This window comes from Primulina tabacum, chromosome 1 (genome assembly GCF_025594145.1).
Source record: "Primulina tabacum isolate GXHZ01 chromosome 1, ASM2559414v2, whole genome shotgun sequence".
Classification (NCBI taxonomy): domain Eukaryota; kingdom Viridiplantae; phylum Streptophyta; class Magnoliopsida; order Lamiales; family Gesneriaceae; genus Primulina; species Primulina tabacum.
In genome coordinates this window covers 7,421,391-7,439,979 of record NC_134550.1, presented here as the reverse complement: position 1 = coordinate 7,439,979, position 18,589 = coordinate 7,421,391, and the positions used below count along the sequence as shown (strand labels likewise).

The window sequence follows — 18,589 nt, the reverse complement described above, 5'->3', positions numbered from 1 at the left end:
TCTACTGTAAGTGCATAATAATAATAATAATATTAATAATAAGCGAGAACCTTAATACACTAGGCACCGTTGCTTATACCTTAACATGTATAAGTGGTTATTTTGTGTTAAATTCAGATCTAATATTGTTATTGGTACGGTGATAATGTTTGCATATTTGTCTATGTGCTCGTTACAATTTACTGTTAGACTCATATAATTAATGTTTAATGTAGCCCAAGATAATTTATGCAATATCTACGGTAACATGTACTACAAACACACATTTACTGAAATAACCCTGAAGTCTAAGTATTTGTTTTAACATTCACCGACAAAAATCATTTATCTTATTTCCACAGCCGCACTATAACGATCATGGGCCATTTGGCTGAACCAACATGGGTCTCGGCCCATACCCATGCACCACTACTGGTCATGAGTCGCTAGGATGGTCCAGCATGAGCGCTAGCCCATGCCCATGCACCGTCACTCATATAATATATCACCCCTGGAAAATGGTTTCTTGCGCATCCTCCAACACTTGAACCCAAGATCTCCAGGCATAAGTACATAAATTCTTAAAGTGTTGGTACCAATTGAGCTACTCCTTTTATTGTAACGATCATGGGCCATTTGGCTGAACCAACATGGGCCTAGGCCCATACCCATGCACAACTACTGGTCATGGGTCGTTAGGATGGTCCAGCATGAGCCCTAGCCCATATCCATGCAGCGCCACTCATAGAATATCTAACTCCTGGAAAGTGGTTTCTTTCGTCTCCCCCAACACTTTGAGAATCTAGGTACTTGTGCCTGGAGGTCCTGGCTTAAAGTGTTGGGGGAGGCGAAAGAAACCACTTTCCAGGAGTGTGATACTCTATGAGTGGCGGTGCATGGCCATGGGTTAGGGCTCATGCTGGATCATCCTAACAACTCATGACCAGTAGTGGTACATGGGTTTGGGCCGAGACCCATGTTGGTTCAGTATAATGGCTCATGATCGTTACACGCACATTGGAATGAAGTATGAAATTCTTTCGAGAATAACATTGAAAGTCATCCGCTATCGTGTTTCAAATGGTTAGATATTTCTGTACCCATCACTTTTACATAAGATCTAGTTTTTTGTTTGTGTTTTTTGGATGCGAAGGAGGAAAAACCTACTTTGTTCACTTCTCTGTATCTGTGTTCGTTTCATTATATTTTTTAGTATATTTACCTTCTTTTTACGACTTTTTTTGTTGTATAGATTATATACCTTTCAATATGAGTTGTTCGTGTTTGTCAGTAGAGTAGTTTAGATGGTTTAAACTTGTAGCATAAATCTTTCCTGTCATGGCTGAAGTACATCGCAACATTCCTAGCGGTACACCAACATTTGATCAGGTCGTTTATTGCTATTAAAACGTTTTTTTTTTTTTACGAAGTTTGTAGCATGAAGACCTCGTATATATCGTAGAAGAGATCATTCTTACAATGTTACTGGGAGACTACCTGCTCAAATCAACCATCTACATAGGATTATTGAACTAGAAGATGTGATATGTGTTTCGAATTTGAGAATGGATCGTAATGCATTTGCACATCTTTTTTATTTGGTAAAAAAAATTGTGAGTAGCATAGTGGATTCGAGATATGTTCGTATTGAGGAGAAGGTTGCAATGCTCCTATCTATTTTAGCGCATCACAAGAAAATTAGCGTAATTGGTCATGATTATTTATGGAGTGGACAGACAGTGAGCTCTCATTTCTATGAAGTACTCCGTTCAATTCTCAAACTACACCCCTTACTACTTGTCAACCCTCTTCAAGTGGATGAGAATTGCTATAATGATACTTGGAAATTGTTCAAGGTAAGTATATTTACTCATTATCACCATTTCTTTGCTTCCATTGCGAAAATCATTAGTTACATGTTATGCATTTAAATTCATCATATGAAGCCTACCAACCACAAAATTTTTCCGACTAATTTGAAGTATATGAACAACATACATAGGGTTGTTCGGTTGCATTGGATGACACGCATATCAGCGTCCAAGTACCAAACAAAGACAAAGCAAAATACATAAATAGAAAGGGAACAACAACAATAAATGTTTTGGGATATGCAATCGTGATATGCAGTTTATTTACGCACTAACTGGATGGGAAGAATCAACGGCAGACGCTCGTATTCTATGTAATAATTTGAGTAAGGACTATAAATGTGTTTTTGGTTCTATTTCATTATATTAACATGTTTTATATATTATTTTAGCCACTGGAGTATGAGGCAAATTTGGATTCTTCACAACATGCGATTTCGATCGATTTTTGCTCAATCAAATTGGTACTAAGGTGCTCATTTGTGACATCAGTATATGCACCTGCAATGACTTTCTGCCCCTCAAGATCATTTACCATCTTAGGGTTTTACCCTTTTGTTGTGGTGATGACGAATCTTCATTCATATTGGTAGAGAGTAAGTCATTGATAGTAGTAGGTGGAACAATTTCGTTCACTTTGCGTATTGTTTGAGGCCAACTGTTGGTAAGCCTAATATGATATTTGTATCACTTTTGAGATCATTCTCATGTCCGGTGTAATTAGTTTGATATCGATTTTGACTTCATCGTCACTTGATATAAGTTCAATGACAGTTGGGAATACACCTACATAATTGTTATTCACCGACTCTTCAGATGATAAATCCAAATAAACATTTTTCCTACTACTACGTATGTGGTATTTAGAAATGCTCACATGCCCGAATATCAAGGAAATGGTTGTTTAAATAGAATTAGTACATGTATTTATGATTTTACACCTACTACCAATATTTCAATGTCTCATATATATCTTTTGCTCACTAGCAGGCTTTGAGAAGTAATTTATATTGTAATGTCACGTCTATATATTTCTATATTTAAATTTGCAGCATAAATTGGAAAATAATTAAATTTGCTTCTATATATGACAATTAGTTTGTTGTGGAGAAATTACATAAAAAAAAAAAAAAACACACACACACACGTCATTTGTTGTGGAGAAGTTTAAAATTACATTAAAAAAAACGGCAGCAACAAATATATCATATTATATTTTAATTAACAAATCAATTCTTGTTCAATGATGGTAATGATGATACATTACATGATCATTTTAGGGAAAAAAACAGCACAATTATTATTATAAAGTCATTGAAGGTCATTGATTTTCTTGCATTGTCATACATAGATAATAGTGCATCATCCTGCATCAAAATGAATGATACAAAATATATGTACAACTATATGAGATCTTACAAATATTTTAAGACATCTTATTTTGATATAAGAACACACAATAGCAAGAAGAAGAGGAACACATTTACGAAACAACCACAAATATCATCTAATGAAATATGCATGGGTTTCGGGACCACTTTGTCATTGTCTACGATTGCTTATTTTACGTAACTAATATGTACAACAAACTGTTTTGTGGGGGAGATTGGTTCTTTCTTTCCTGAGTAACAATCTGGACTAAATGAATGTTCCTGTTTCGGGAGGGTGGATTGCACACTTTTGCGATTTTTATACATGTTTGCTTCGTAGCATTACTAGAGCCACTAGTATATTCCATTGATATCCTGTTTTTGTGTACCACGTTATTGCCTTGATATTCGTCATAAAATAATTTGTTTCTATGGTTAAGAGAAGTGGGTCATATGAAGTAAAATTTCCCCGGAGAGTTGATCGATCAACAGTTTTCCGTATGAGCATTAACCCATTGCCACACTGTCATTCAAGTGTTGGCTTTGTCTATATAACATCTACAAATTGAACAAGTATTTACCACATTAACTCACAACACAGAATCAAACCACTGAATTAATTAAATATAATTTATTATATACATGCAACATGTAGTGATCTACTGAAATATACATATTTACAAAAATAAAATAGGTTTTAGTAGGGGTGGGCAACGGTCGGTTTGGTTCGATTTTACTCTACAACGGTTCGGTTTTTCGGTTTTCGGTTTTGAATATCTCTAGTCCAAAATCAAACCATTTTATTACGGTTCGGTTCGATTTTTTTGTAATACGGTTCGGTTTATACGATCGGTTATATACGGTTAGCTAAAATTTGTTAAGAAATAAAATTATACATCACTTTATGCTTTTTAAAATCTAAATCATAGTATTTTTCAAACATTTAATTTGTGGGACTTAATCTTTTATACACAGAAAAGAAAAGAAAACGTCGACTTGTGATTGATAAGAAAGAAGAGAAAACGATCGGATTGAAAATTGAGAGTTAATGATACTAAGTTACTAAATCTTAATAGGCGCATTATACATAAAAAGTCTTATACAGTTATACTTAACAATAATATGACCCATTATACATAAAAATCATATACTTAACAATAATATGGCCGATTCGGTTATTCGATTTTTTTGGGGATTAAAACCGAAAACCGAACCGAAAAATCGAATTTCATAAATTTTAAAACCATAACCGACCGAAAAAATGATAAAACCGAACCATTTAAACCGAATTATTTGGTTCGGTCGGTTTTTTCGATTTTTCGGGTTTTATGCCCTCCCCTAGGTTTTAGAACAAAAAATTATCAAAGGTACATACGGTATGAAATTACAAATATGAGTGACTGTATGTTGGTGATTGATCATAGCATAATGAAATTAAGCAACATTACAACAATATGATATAATCATATTAAGAGACAAAACAAATGGACACCCAAATCAAAATTGAGATTTGGGTTTTATTTCAAGAAAATGGAAAATTGAATAATACAAAATATGTTGAAAATAAATATTTTCACTCAACGTTTTCACTCTAGCGAAATAGGTAAAAGAAATTTTCATCCAAAATTTAAAAGTTAGTCTATTCTTAGGCTCGGTAAAATTCATCTTGTTGCAATAGAAATGAACAACAACAAATAAGTTTTAGCTAATGTAATAAAGATATCGATTATTGTTCCAAAAACTTTATTTTTTTTAAATGTCCAAAAGCTCAGGAACGAATATGTATGGAATGAAAAACGAAATGTTGGGCTTTGTAGAGAAAAGTGTATTATGCGTAAAGATGAACTGGTATGTACCCTAGTGGGGTGTGGAGAGGAAGATGATTTGATGTGAAGAAAAACACAAAATATAGTAAAATTAATAAAGAGCAAAGAATTTTTTGGATATTGAACATTTTATTAACCATTTTATTATCCAATTTAAAATAATACCAAACATAATACATGTTGTCAATATACAATATTTATCCACAACTTTATCTTTACTTATCATTCTTTCTAAATTTCCTTACTTATATCATCCGATAAAGCAAACGGTGCCTAGGAAGCTAATTTCACTTGATCGTACCATCCGTGATTCCATGTTGGGTCTAAAAAACAGTAACCGAATTTATTTCTTATTCAAAAAAAAAATATTTAAGCAAAAATTCATTGATAAGAGTATTAAAAATTTACGGATATCCGATATTAATAAATTGAATACGATATATATCTCAAAATATTAGATTCTATACGTTTTACCGTTACCAGATTAATATATATATACACATATATACATAAATGTTGTTAAAAAATAATATATTTAAGAAAAATAAATGATGTAGAATTTTTTTACGTCAAATAATTTTATTTTTAACTATCAAATCAAATTCTTGAATGACGTTTTAAGTGTTAGGCCTAACACCAAAATGAAATCCTAAATTCATAGATTTAAAATCCAATTTCAAATATCATTTTTATTGATCCATTCATAGTGTAAATTCTTTAAGCACTCTACTTGCCATTCGATAATAGTTTTTCATGTTATATTTGTCCCATCAAAATAATAATTGTAAGAGTTTATTTTAAGTATTTTTAAGCTTCTAGACAATGAAGTCTTTGAAAATTTTATGTAAAAACCGACAGATACTTAAAATAAACTCTTAAAAATATTACCATAATCGTCGAAAACAATTTTCCACTTAGAATTCAAATGTGTTACGACATAAGAGTAGATAAATGGCTGGACTTCAAATTCAGAATAAAATCAGCATATTATATATATATATATATATATATATATATATATGAAAAAGGCATACGTACATATAATTATAGTTAAAATGTGTGCAATCCACTCCCTGTCACACTATCGCATGTTATTTGACAATGAGACAGAAGACAACAAAATAATTAGAAAGTTTGTCACGTCTCAAAACGAGACATGCCATTGACATTATTTAGCAATTTAAAATCGTATAACAATAAGCCATGTAGTACACATCAAATAGCCAAAACACATTCTATTACATAAATCAGTAATCGTTTTTACAATGCGATTAAAACGAAATGCGGAAGCGTAAAACACGATAATATAACTAAAGAAAAAAATAACAAGATTGGTCTTGAATTGGATTGGTTTCGTCATCATCCCCAAAAATATTCTTGTTCTTTATCTTCGATTTGTTCTTCGTTATTATCTGAATGAAAATGTAAGATGTGAGTATTTGGGGAAATACTCAGTAAATGAGGGTCGATCGTGCATAACAAATATTAAGGTTATAATTATACGAATTACATTATCATAATTTCAATAATAAGAATGTTGAATCGAATACGAACAAAATATAAACATAGCACTGAAAATCATCTCATTTCCATGGTTTACTGATCAGTCCCCTATATGTTATTCTTCTAAGAGGTGAGGCCAAATGAACGGTTATTATATCCCAGCGCATCAGGGTCTAAACAAAACATATCAAATATCGGAATTTCCTTGTCATTTCTAGTTCGAATCATTACAGTGCATTTCAAATGTTTCAAACATGATTTCAAATGTTTCAAACATGATTTCAAATATTATAATGAATATCAAACAACAAATTGTTCAGAGATTTTCATAACAAATAGAAACGAATATATCATGCCGATCGAATTTCAAAGACATATGTAAATTATTATTTTATTTTAAAAAAGTTACTAAGTCCACTTAAAAAAATTATAAGTGTGCAAATTTATATTTAATATATTCATCAAAAACGCACTTAAAAGAACTATAAGTGTGTAAATTCTATATAAACATTATTCATCAAAAACACACTTAAAAAGAATTATAAGTATGCCAAATTTTTAGATATCAAAAGCCCACTTACATAGATCTAAGTGTGCAAATTTAATAGAAATGATATAAAAATAAAAAATCCACTTAATTTTATCTTCTTTGGATTAAAACGTGAGGAACTTGCAGGAAGAATTCCTCTCGAACTCGTACAAGACTTGGTTGCTGCAAATCCAAAGCACGTTGCTGGAATTCGAACAAGTTGAAGGGATTTCGGATAGTGGCAGCATTTGAGCAGCAACTTCAGCTCAAAATTTGGGACAAAATGTGGATAGGATGAAGATAAACCGAGGCTCGAGAATAGCAGCTGGGGAGCTCGAAAATGGACAGCTTTGTGCTTTGTTTTGGTGTGGTTTCCTCCAACTCTTGGGGGTATTTATAGGTTATAAAAAGAGGGGATCGATTACACACAGTTTTCAGCCATGTTTATGGCATCTTCAGTGGCCTTAAATACTATTAAAAAAGAATGTTACAGGTTGACCATAAGCTATCCAAATTCAGCTTTGAAAAGACACTTGACAGTTACGAGATTCATGGCTTGAATAGGATTTCAATGCTTGGTTGAATCTGCATGTTTTTAAATTTTCAAATTTCATGGCTTGATATGGTAAGTCCTCCATGGCTTTTGCATAAGTGAGTTCGGTCTCCACACAGCCCAAAAAGAAAAATCACCTTGACTTGTGAAAGGGAATTGATTAATCATTAAAAAAAAAAAATTCAACATGCATGTAAAGATGAATTATTCCAAATAATAACACAATCGAAGTAAAATGTACATTTCGTCAATGGAAACTAATAAAATTCAATATTTTGCAATTTAATATTTCTCGGTAGTTATGACGTGAGACCGAATATTGCGTATACTAGTGTGACAAAATTGCTACCTACGTGACACCAAAGTATTGCCGACGTGTCAGAAGTTCTTGCCTTGAATAATTCATGTTCGTGCGAGATTAAAAAGTTTCTCTCAGTTCGATCAATTTCATAAAGAACACTGTGTCCCGCAAAATAAATCTAATAAACTCAAGGATGAAACAAGAATACGAATCTTAATTAATGAACTTAATGAATGATACATAATCCTGACACTCTATTTAGTTTAACCTAATCTCTTCAATAAAAGGCTTCGACTTGGTTTCTCTGAGCATCAAATTAAAACCCCCAAAGTTTTTCAAGACAAACTTGCCTTTGATAATTTTTCGAGGCTTAGCGGTTCTTGCTCCCTGATGCACTGGATGACCATCGAATGGATGACTTTTAACGTTAATTGTCTTACTATTTAATCAAATTTGAGGTTCATTTACTGACTAATTTCTAATTAATTTGGTGAAGTTTTATTTATAATTATAATTGTAATTATACCTTCATTATATAATTTTATGGATGAAACTTTTTTTTGTTTTCCTAAAATAATATTTCTTTTTAAATCTTCGATTCCATCTTTGTCCATATTTTTAAATGCAATAATATTTTCAAATTTTATAGAGTTTATCACTCTTAATTTTTTTAAAAAATCATTAATTTGAAAATAACAAAAAATTTCATGTTTAGATAAATATTTCAACTGTGCAAGCATACAACACGTGGAAAATGACGCGAGTATATTTGAAAACTGAGGCAAAACCTTAACATATAAGATTTTTAAGGGGCAATAGGTGAGACGTTCAACCATTGTATTTTAGTGTTTTTGGAGTGCATGGACTGATGGACCGGATGACAGACGGGCATTTTCTTTCTCGGCTAGCCTCTTGGTTTTCTGATATCTCTCTAGGGTTAATCGAACCTATCATTTATTCAGACCACGAAGGTATATTGTACCATGGGCTTCAGTGTTTTGGAAATCTTTATTTCACCGAAGCATGCCTTTATTCTATGGTTGGGTTCTTAGGATTGCCACAAGATCGCCTTCCATTTGTACTTGACAAGAGGCGGTTATGTGACCTAGGTTGGAGAGCTTATTTCACTTATTTTTTTGGTTGTCCTCTTAGCAGAAATTAATGGGGCGATGTCCCTGCTAAAGTGTCTGATTTAATAGAGTAAGTGAGTTTGACCAATTATCAGGAGTTCGGTTCCTACTACCAACATTTTTTCAGGCGAGTCTCTCGTACAAGTTTTGTCTAATGAAGTTTACCTTAGCCCAATGATTTATTCAGTACATACACAGAAGACTATCTACCAACTACATGTTCCATCAAACCGAAGTAATTAATAGACTTACATAAATGAATTGCCAAAAATGTAAAATTAAAATTCATAGGATCCACAAATGAATCTAGTAAATCAATTTGAAGACAATAATTTTAAATTTGGTGATTTTGAGGCCCCATGTTGAGCGTCTTGTGGCTATGTCATAATAGATCCGAACATCTGCCCCAGATCGACTTCCAAATCATAATTGATCTAGTAAAAAACTTTAAAAAAAAAAAAGAATTAAATGGAAGATAGGAAAAAAAAAAGAAACAAACTATTTATCGAAAAATCTCTCAAAGATTTACTCATTTGACCGTTGGAAAATCTCTTTGCATGTGTTGCCTGAAAAAGAGAATGGCTCAATAATTATTCATTCGCACAGCCAGAAGTAAAAATTTTGGTGGATAAGGATCTCGTAAAAACTTCTTTCAAGGAATGGGCAATGTAGGTTTAGCCGTTAAGATTTGATTTTCACTATGATTTTTATTACACTGAATGTAACATGTTTTATAAGATTTTTGAGATATACAAAATTTGGCAATTTTTTTCTAAATTATTACATTTGAAAGATAATATATTCTATAATAATCTATCCCATCCAATTTTGGATCGACCAGATTAAACTCTGACTCGTTCAAAGATTAATAATAATCCAATAATTACTTTGAGTTTGCGTAAAGCTATGTAGTTTTATGCAATAGGCCACGCCTAACTTCTTTCATTCACTATTTGATAATTTGATGTCCGAGAATATTTATTAAAATATTATTTTTTGGAATGCAATCAGTACATATATCTTAAATTTTAGTATAATATGTCGTGATTTTAAGTATTCTAATTCTGTGTAAAGAGTATAATTCTGGTGGAGAAAAATTTTCTCATCAAATGTCATGTTTCTGGTTTTTTTTTTTCCATAAAATAAGGATATTTTGGGGGAAAAAATTGTATATTTTAGAGTGTTAAGTGCAATAATTGTCCCTTCTTGGTAGAGCGATCGAACCATGATACTTGAGCTGTTGTGCGGTTTAAAAATTTAAGTTGCACCATTATCACCAACTATAACTTTTGGTAAAGCGGTAAGCACTCGGTCCTACAATTGGTATAAGAGCCAAGGTCATGTGTTCGATTCTTATTGATTGCAATGAGTGCAATTATTGGGAAGAAGATTGTTGGGTGCAATAATTGTCCCTGTTTGATAGAGCGATCGAACCATGATGCTTGAGCTGTTGTGCGGTTTAAAAGATTTGAGTTGCACTATTACCACCAGCTATAGCTTTTGGTAAAGCGGTAAGCACTCGGTCCTATATAGAGACTAAAACTAGTTACCATAGTCCATAAAAGTCTTATATCTAAGTATAATACAAAATCATACTTTATAAGGAAAAAAATGGAAAATTAAGGAAAGCAGATTTGAAATAAATTGCCCAAATAATTACTCAAATCTGCTAAACAAAATCAAGGATTCTCAAGACCAAAAATTTCATACTAATTAAGTAATTATCATCTCCATAAATAACACTTCTCATATCCCTTTCACTATAAATAAATTACGCCATGTCCCCTAAAAATTGTACCATTTTATCATTTAGCAAAGTCGTAGGAATAATGTCTAATTTGTTTGTGTTTGGCTTTGCTTTTTGTTTATTTGTTTTGGCTAAGAATGGTGCCTCAATGGACTATGGAGCTGCTTTAACTAAATCTTTGTTGTACTATGAAGCACAAAGATCAGGGAAGCTGCCAGGGGACCAAAGAGTTCAATGGAGAGGGGATTCTGCTCTTCATGATGGCGAAAACGGAGGGGTAAAAATCTATTTTAATTTCCGTTTTTATATATATTACTCTGATGATTTATTAATCGTCACGAACATCTTGTGTATTTATATTTGTACGCGATTGACACTCGAAACATTTTTTTCGTGGTTTCGTAAACAAAAATTTAATTTGAAGCTCGAAGTCGATAAATTCACGCATAAACAAAGAACTCAAAGAGACGTGTCTTGAAAATAAGAAGTTTTTACTGCTGATTCCCCATCTTGAAATTTGAAAATTTTCCAGTTTTTACTGTTCGATATGTCAATTTTCCGAAATCAACATTATCTTTCCTATATTAGATAGAATGTACAGATCAATAACACATTGTGTCATATATGGTAAGAAAATCGCTGTACATAATATGAAAAATTGTAAATCACAATAAATTTAAAAGGTAACGAAAATGAATGTACTTAAAGAATTATTCTAATTAATTCACCAAAAATTAAATAGAAATTATCTAAAAAAATTTAATTTAATTTCATCTCTAATTTTATCGATTGTAAATAGAAAAAAAAAACTTATATGTGCACTACTATTTATAAATTTCAAAAATAGTACATTATAATACGATGACACTAGCAAAAGCGTTGATTATTAGCAAAATACATTATATAAAATAATGATCGTGCATGCTTTGGTTTCTTGCAGAATATTGATCTTGTTGGTGGATACTACGATGCCGGAGACAACGTAAAATTCGGGTTTCCGATGGCGTTCACGGTGACGATGCTATCATGGAGCGTGGTCGAATTCGGACCCCAACTCCAGGCACGAGACGAGCTCGAAAATGCCTTGAATGCCATCAAATGGGGAACAGATTACCTGATCAAGGCTCATCCTCAACCTAACGTGCTGTACGGGGAAGTCGGAGAAGGTGGGTCGGATCACGCGTGCTGGCAGAGACCCGAAGAAATGACCACAGCAAGAACTGTTTTCAAGATAGATGAACAGCACCCCGGAGCCGATCTCGCCGGGGAAACGGCCGCTGCATTGGCTGCTGCTGCTGCTGCTTTCAAACAATCCGATTCCAGTTACTCGTCTACTCTTATCAATCATGCTAAGCAGGTAAGTCGTCGTATTGTTTACTAACATTTTTTTAAGAACTTTGGAATCTTGGATCGATCGATCTCACTGCCTCAAATGTTCTTCAAATGTATTTTATAAATTGCGATCTCACACCAAATAAGATCTCATATTTGAGACGATATCTTGATTTCGAGATCCAATTGTAACAAACTTTTTTCTCCAACACAAAATAAAGTTTATAAACTTATTTTTAGTTTTTTTAAAAATAATAATTGCATTTACAAACTAAATTCCCCATAAATACATGAAATTCACACACACACACATATATATGCTAATTGGTTTCCATTGATTTACAGCTATTTAATTTTGCCAAAAATCATCCCGGTGAGTATCACAACTACATTCCAGCAGGAGGCTTCTACTCAAGCAGTGGATACGAGGTAAAGCAATATAACAATAATCATGGAAATATTTCAATAAGAATCAACTAAAATATACATTAGTAATCACCTTAAATTCAAAGAAAAATATTTAAAACTTATATTTATCATGATTTTGTATTACACAGGATGAACTGTTATGGGCCGCTGCTTGGTTAGCCCGAGCCACCAACGACAAACAATACCTGGAATTTATTGATCGACCGAACATCAACGGAGGAACGAGAAGCATGTTTTCATGGGACGACAAATATATCGGTGCTCAAGTTCTTATCACCAAGGTCTGCACAAGTTTTTGAATTATTATACATGAAATGAGGAAAAAAAAAGTAGGAAAAATTGACGTTAAATTAATATAATGCTGTCTTGAAATGAATTGCAGAGTGTTGCGGATCGGATACTTCCAAGATTTAGAAACTTTGACCAGTATAAGGCTTCTGCTGAGCAATTCATTTGCAACTGCATGCAAAAAGGAAATGGCAATGTTCAAAGAACTGGTCATGGCCTTCTCTGGTTTCAAGAATGGAATAATCTTCAGTATGTCACGAGCGCGACTGTTTATCACAACGGTATATGCAGAGCTTCTTGCTAAAACAAAGGGTTCCATACAATGCCCCAGAGGCAACGTTTGGTCTAGCGATTTATTCGCGTTTACTCAATCACAAGTAAGCATACATGACTAATTTTGGTGTTTCAGAAGATAAACTTTGTCTATATCTTTGTCTCATGAACTTGGATCAGCTTAACCATTTTATAATAACTTCTTGATTTTTATCTATTTTTTTAGGTGGACTACATATTGGGATCAAACCCTAAGAGATTGAGCTACATGGTAGGATTCGGAGATAACTATCCGAAAAGGGTTCATCATCGAGGAGCCTCGATTGTGTCTATAAAGAAACAGCCGGCACCAGTGGGCTGCCAAGAGGGTTTTGATTTATGGTTCCACAAAAATGCAGATAATCCGAATGTTATCCATGGTGCGATTGTCGGAGGACCGAATCAAAACGACGAGTACGGAGATGTGAGGGAGAATTATCAGCAAGCTGAGCCTGCAACTGTAAACACTGCTCCATTTGTTGGGGTTTTAGCACGCCTTGCATGAAAAAATTATTATTACCAGATTAATTAGTATCTCCATATAGCATTTTTCCTCTTAATCTAACTAATGGTGCATAATTATTACCATTAGGAAATGCAATGTATCTTATGCTTATAAAACATAGAAGAAATAAAAAAACTAAATATATTATATCTTATTGTTGTTGATTAGAAATGTGATGATTTTCGGAATCAAATCATTTCCTTCATTCTTTGCTATATTTCTTACTATGTATTGACATAATGATTTAAATAATGTAAGTATTTGCTCTCCAAATAATGAAAAATTAAAGCCCAATCATACCATATACAATACAAAAAAAACCTCTATAAATTAATAATTGATAAAATAATAATATCTCTAAATAATATATTTTCTTGGTCCCAATTTGGACCAATATGTTAAATTTATAATTTCGATAAACTAATAAGGTGATATATAATTTTTTCAAAAAACCTTATGTAGAATATATGATCATGTTAATATCATAAATCAATATTTCTCTACAATTACAAACATAACTAAGGAAATTTAGTAAAATATTATTGTTGTTTAATATTTTTTTAATTTTAATATATTTGGATTTCTTCCTTAACATTTCTCATTGCATCCAAAAGCTTCGGTGTTCAACTAAAACAAAAAAACAAAAAGCTCTTGTCATGCCTCGGAACCAAGACGTGTCATCGGCTTTGTTTAACAATTTAAAATCGTGTAACAACAAGCCACGTAGTACATCAAATAGTAAAAAACCAGTCTATTACATACATCAATAAATGTCTTTACGATGCGATTACAACGAAACAGTGTTTTAAAAATCCCCGCCTAGGACCGCCTAGGGCGCTGTGCGGTCCAAAATCGCCCCGATTTTAGGCTAGTCGAAACTTCCAGGCGCCACCATATTAATCGGCTGCCTAGGCGATTTTATAATTAAAAATCCGCCTAGGCGGTTTACAGTTAAAAAAAAAACAAATTATGAAGAAGCAACTATGGCACAAGGATGGATTGTTGATGGAGGAGATGAAGATGTAAGGGAACTTCACGCAGAAGAATTTGTATCGGATGAAGAGGAGGAAGAAGCCATGTATTTTGAGTTTGAATCCGATACAGAAGAAGTATTGGAAAAATATGGAGATGAACCAGAAGAGTTAGATGTTTAGGTTTAATATCAATATATTATGTTGAAAAAAATGTTGAACAAATTTAATTTTCATTGTACAACGATTGTAGTAAAGTAGTAAACTGAGGTGGATGATTCATATATAAAAATTTATTAATATATATTTATTATTACAATTTTAAATTTTATAATAATATATATTTCATATACAAACATAATACTCATGAACCACTTAATGAATTTAAGCTTTAAAAAAAACCGCCTAGGCCCCGCCTAGTCGCGGTTACCTACCGTCTACCGCTTTTTAAAACACTGCAACGAATTGCGAAAGCGTAAAATAACTAAAAGATAAAATGACAAGACTGGTCTTGAATTGGTTTGGCTTCATCACCATCCCCAAAAATATTCTTGTTCTTTATCATCGATTTGTTCCTCGTTCGTATCTGGGGTGGGAATGTAAGGATGCGTATTTGGGAAATACTCAGTAAATGGGGGTTGATCGGGCATAACAAATATCAAGTTTATAATTATCCGAATACATTATCATAATTTCAATCATAAGCATGTTGAATCGAATACGAACAAGATACAAAAATAGCACTGAAAATCATCTAATTTCATGGTTTACTGATCAGTCCCCTATATGTTACTCCTCTAAGGGGCGAGGCCAAAATAACAGTTATTATATCCCACCGCATCAGGGCCTTAAACAAAACATATCAAATATCGGAATTTCCTTGTCATTTCTAGTTCGAATCATTACAGTGCATTTCAAATATTTCAAACACGCTTTCAAATATTATACTAATATCAACAACAAATTTTCAAGGACTTTTATAACAAATAGGAGCGAATATATATCATGCTAATCGAATTTCAAGAAACATACATAATGTATTTTTAAGCAAATGTGGACATACTTACGAATAACAAGTATGTTGATATATATATATCGAGTAGTACATTTATGAAATGCAAGTGCACGTAAAAGTATAGCAAAAACCCACTTACTTGATGATAATCTTCAATGATTTGAGGGAAAGACAACTAAAATTCGGACACAAAAGCTGCTGGACTGTGTCGAACCGGACAAGAATTCGGCTGCTGCGGTGCTTCGAAATTGGACAAGAATGAGTTGCTGAAATGCTGCTGGAAGGTGTGATTTCTCCTACCCTTTGGTCACTATTTATAGGCTCATGGAAGGAAGATGAAAAAGCTACTATTACAACTATGTTTATGGCCTTCAGCCTTAAACATCATTAACATGTCGTTATGACTCTTCAAATTCCTCATTGAATTCATGGCTTGAATGTGTTTTTAATTCATGACTTTATATGTTAATTCTTTGGGTCTTCAGAGCTCTGGTGTTGCATTCTTGAACTACAACAAAATATTTTATCTCTATGATCGCTTCCTTCCACGTAATTAGTTCTAGAGGTACTTGTACCCATATTATACAGAGTTTTATTTGATTATTCTATACAATGAATATTATTTAACTTAATTATTAAAAATAATGAATCACTTACTTATTTTATAAACATATATGTACAATGGATTTCTTTTATATATTAATTAAAAGAATATGATATAAACAATATGCAATGCTCTCATACCGTATTATTATTAATTATGTTTAAGTTCTCAGTAATCTTTTGATTATTTATATTAATTGAGAATGAACATGAGAAATATTAAATTTTGATGAACGAACACCACTGTACTTAACACGAGAAATATTAAATCATAATAAAATATGTTGTGACCAAGTAACATATGATATATATCTATGTACGTATCATTTGATATATGATTAGCTTGTTTATGTGGAATTTATGTGTTTTATGTGTCTTATTTGATGTAAATGACATACATGGTATATGATATGTGATTTTTATTGTAATTAATTAGCTCTAGTCAAATTTGATGTTAATGACGACTATGAATTAAGAACCCCACACAATATTAGTGAAACAAAATTATTTTTTTATACAATCAAATTATGTTTGTTGATAGAAAAAATTCCTTTTACAATAATAAAATATTAATTTATCTTAATTAATACGTCTTTAAATTAAAAAATTTTCCTTGTTTCCAACTCCAATATTATTATAAATCCAATATTATTAATTTTTATAAAAAAAATTAGCGGAAAATATAATATATAAGCAAAAACTTTTGTGAGACGGTCTCACGCGTCGTATTTTGTGAGACAGATCTCTTATTTGAGTCATTTATAAAAGAATATTACTTTTTATGCTAAGATTATTACTTTTTATTGTGAATATCGGTAGGAATTGACCCGTCTCACAGATAAAAATTCGTATGATCGTCTCACAAGAGACCTACTCTAGTATATATTATACTATATATATATATATATATATATATATATATATATATATAAAAGAGTGTACGTTTTCGTTCCTTTTTTTCTCATGTCGGCCCAAAATCATTTACGTTTCTCTTTCACGTGTAAAGTAGCTCGTCCAGCTACATGGTTCTTACCAATTGCTCGAATACAAGTGTCGAAAGTGGATAAAAATAAGAAATAATGTCCAATAAAAAATAATTATAAAATCGTGAAATCTTAAATGTCATTTTACTAGAATCTTAAATGTCATTTTACTAATCAAAAGTTTGGAATAATACAGCTGTGACACATCAAATCGATTTTAATAATCCAAAATCTTAATTATTTTAATATCCATATCATTTTCAGATAACAACCCACGTTCTTAAAAAATAATGATACTACGAGTGAGAGAGTCAAATTTATCGAAGTTGTTTATTCAACAATTATGTTATAAAATTGGCGGGTCATGACACGCGACACTCCACTACAGTTTATATAAATAACGTGATTTACAATATGTTGTATATGTCAAAATATTTACTCAGTATATATCGAATGATAAAAACTTGGGTTAAATTTATAATATACAAATAAATTGTTTGCTTAGACTAATTAATGGTTCCAACTCGAATTTTGGATAATTTGAAACTTTTTATTTGAATCCGAGTTCATCTCGAAAGATTTAAACTTTTTTGCAAGATATTTGAACTATTGTTTGAAAATAAATATTCGAAATGCATTAAATATATTTATTCTATATATAATTATATTATATAATGATTAATGAAATATTAAATACACGAACGAATAGTGAACTATCGAACTAAATAATCATGACTTGAGTTCGCTCGAGTTTTATAATTTTGAATAAATCAAGTGATTTTCGAGTCGTGTTAAAAAACACTAACTTACAAGTTTGAAAGTGCTAAAATTTTATGTAAGTTGATGTAGCTTAGTAGATAAAGTCTTTATTTTCTAATCATTAAGCTGCAGATTTTATTCTTACTCATTTAAATATAAACCAAATTAATTATAAATAATATTATACAAATATATAATGAGTGGGTGGATACATTATTATATATTAGTGCACCGACGCACGCGTTGCGTACTTTTATAATATTTTTTATAATTCATTTGGTTTAAATTTAAATGAAAATCAAATTATAATTACAAGAAATAATGAGAGATTACACCGTAATTTTGACATATAAATTAAAAAATAAATAGAAAAATAAAAGAATACAAAAACTGATCTCAATAAAAATTGAACTTATAACTTAATTTCCAAGAAACAATAATTATATCCGCTAAAATATGTATAACTTACATTAAAGTTTTAATATTTTATTTATATATATAATTATTAAAATATATCATGACATCAAATTAGTTACTCAGTCTCAAATTTAACATAATAGTATAGATAAAGTAAACATAAAGT

The 18,589-nt window shown here is 31.6% G+C and overlaps 1 pseudogene; it reads left to right on the top strand.

Annotated features, from left to right (window-relative positions):
* The first annotated feature begins 10,880 nt into the window (after nt 1-10,880).
* LOC142538654 (endoglucanase 14-like) lies at nt 10,881-13,675 on the top strand (annotated as a pseudogene).
* Nucleotides 13,676-18,589: the final 4,914 nt, after the last annotated feature.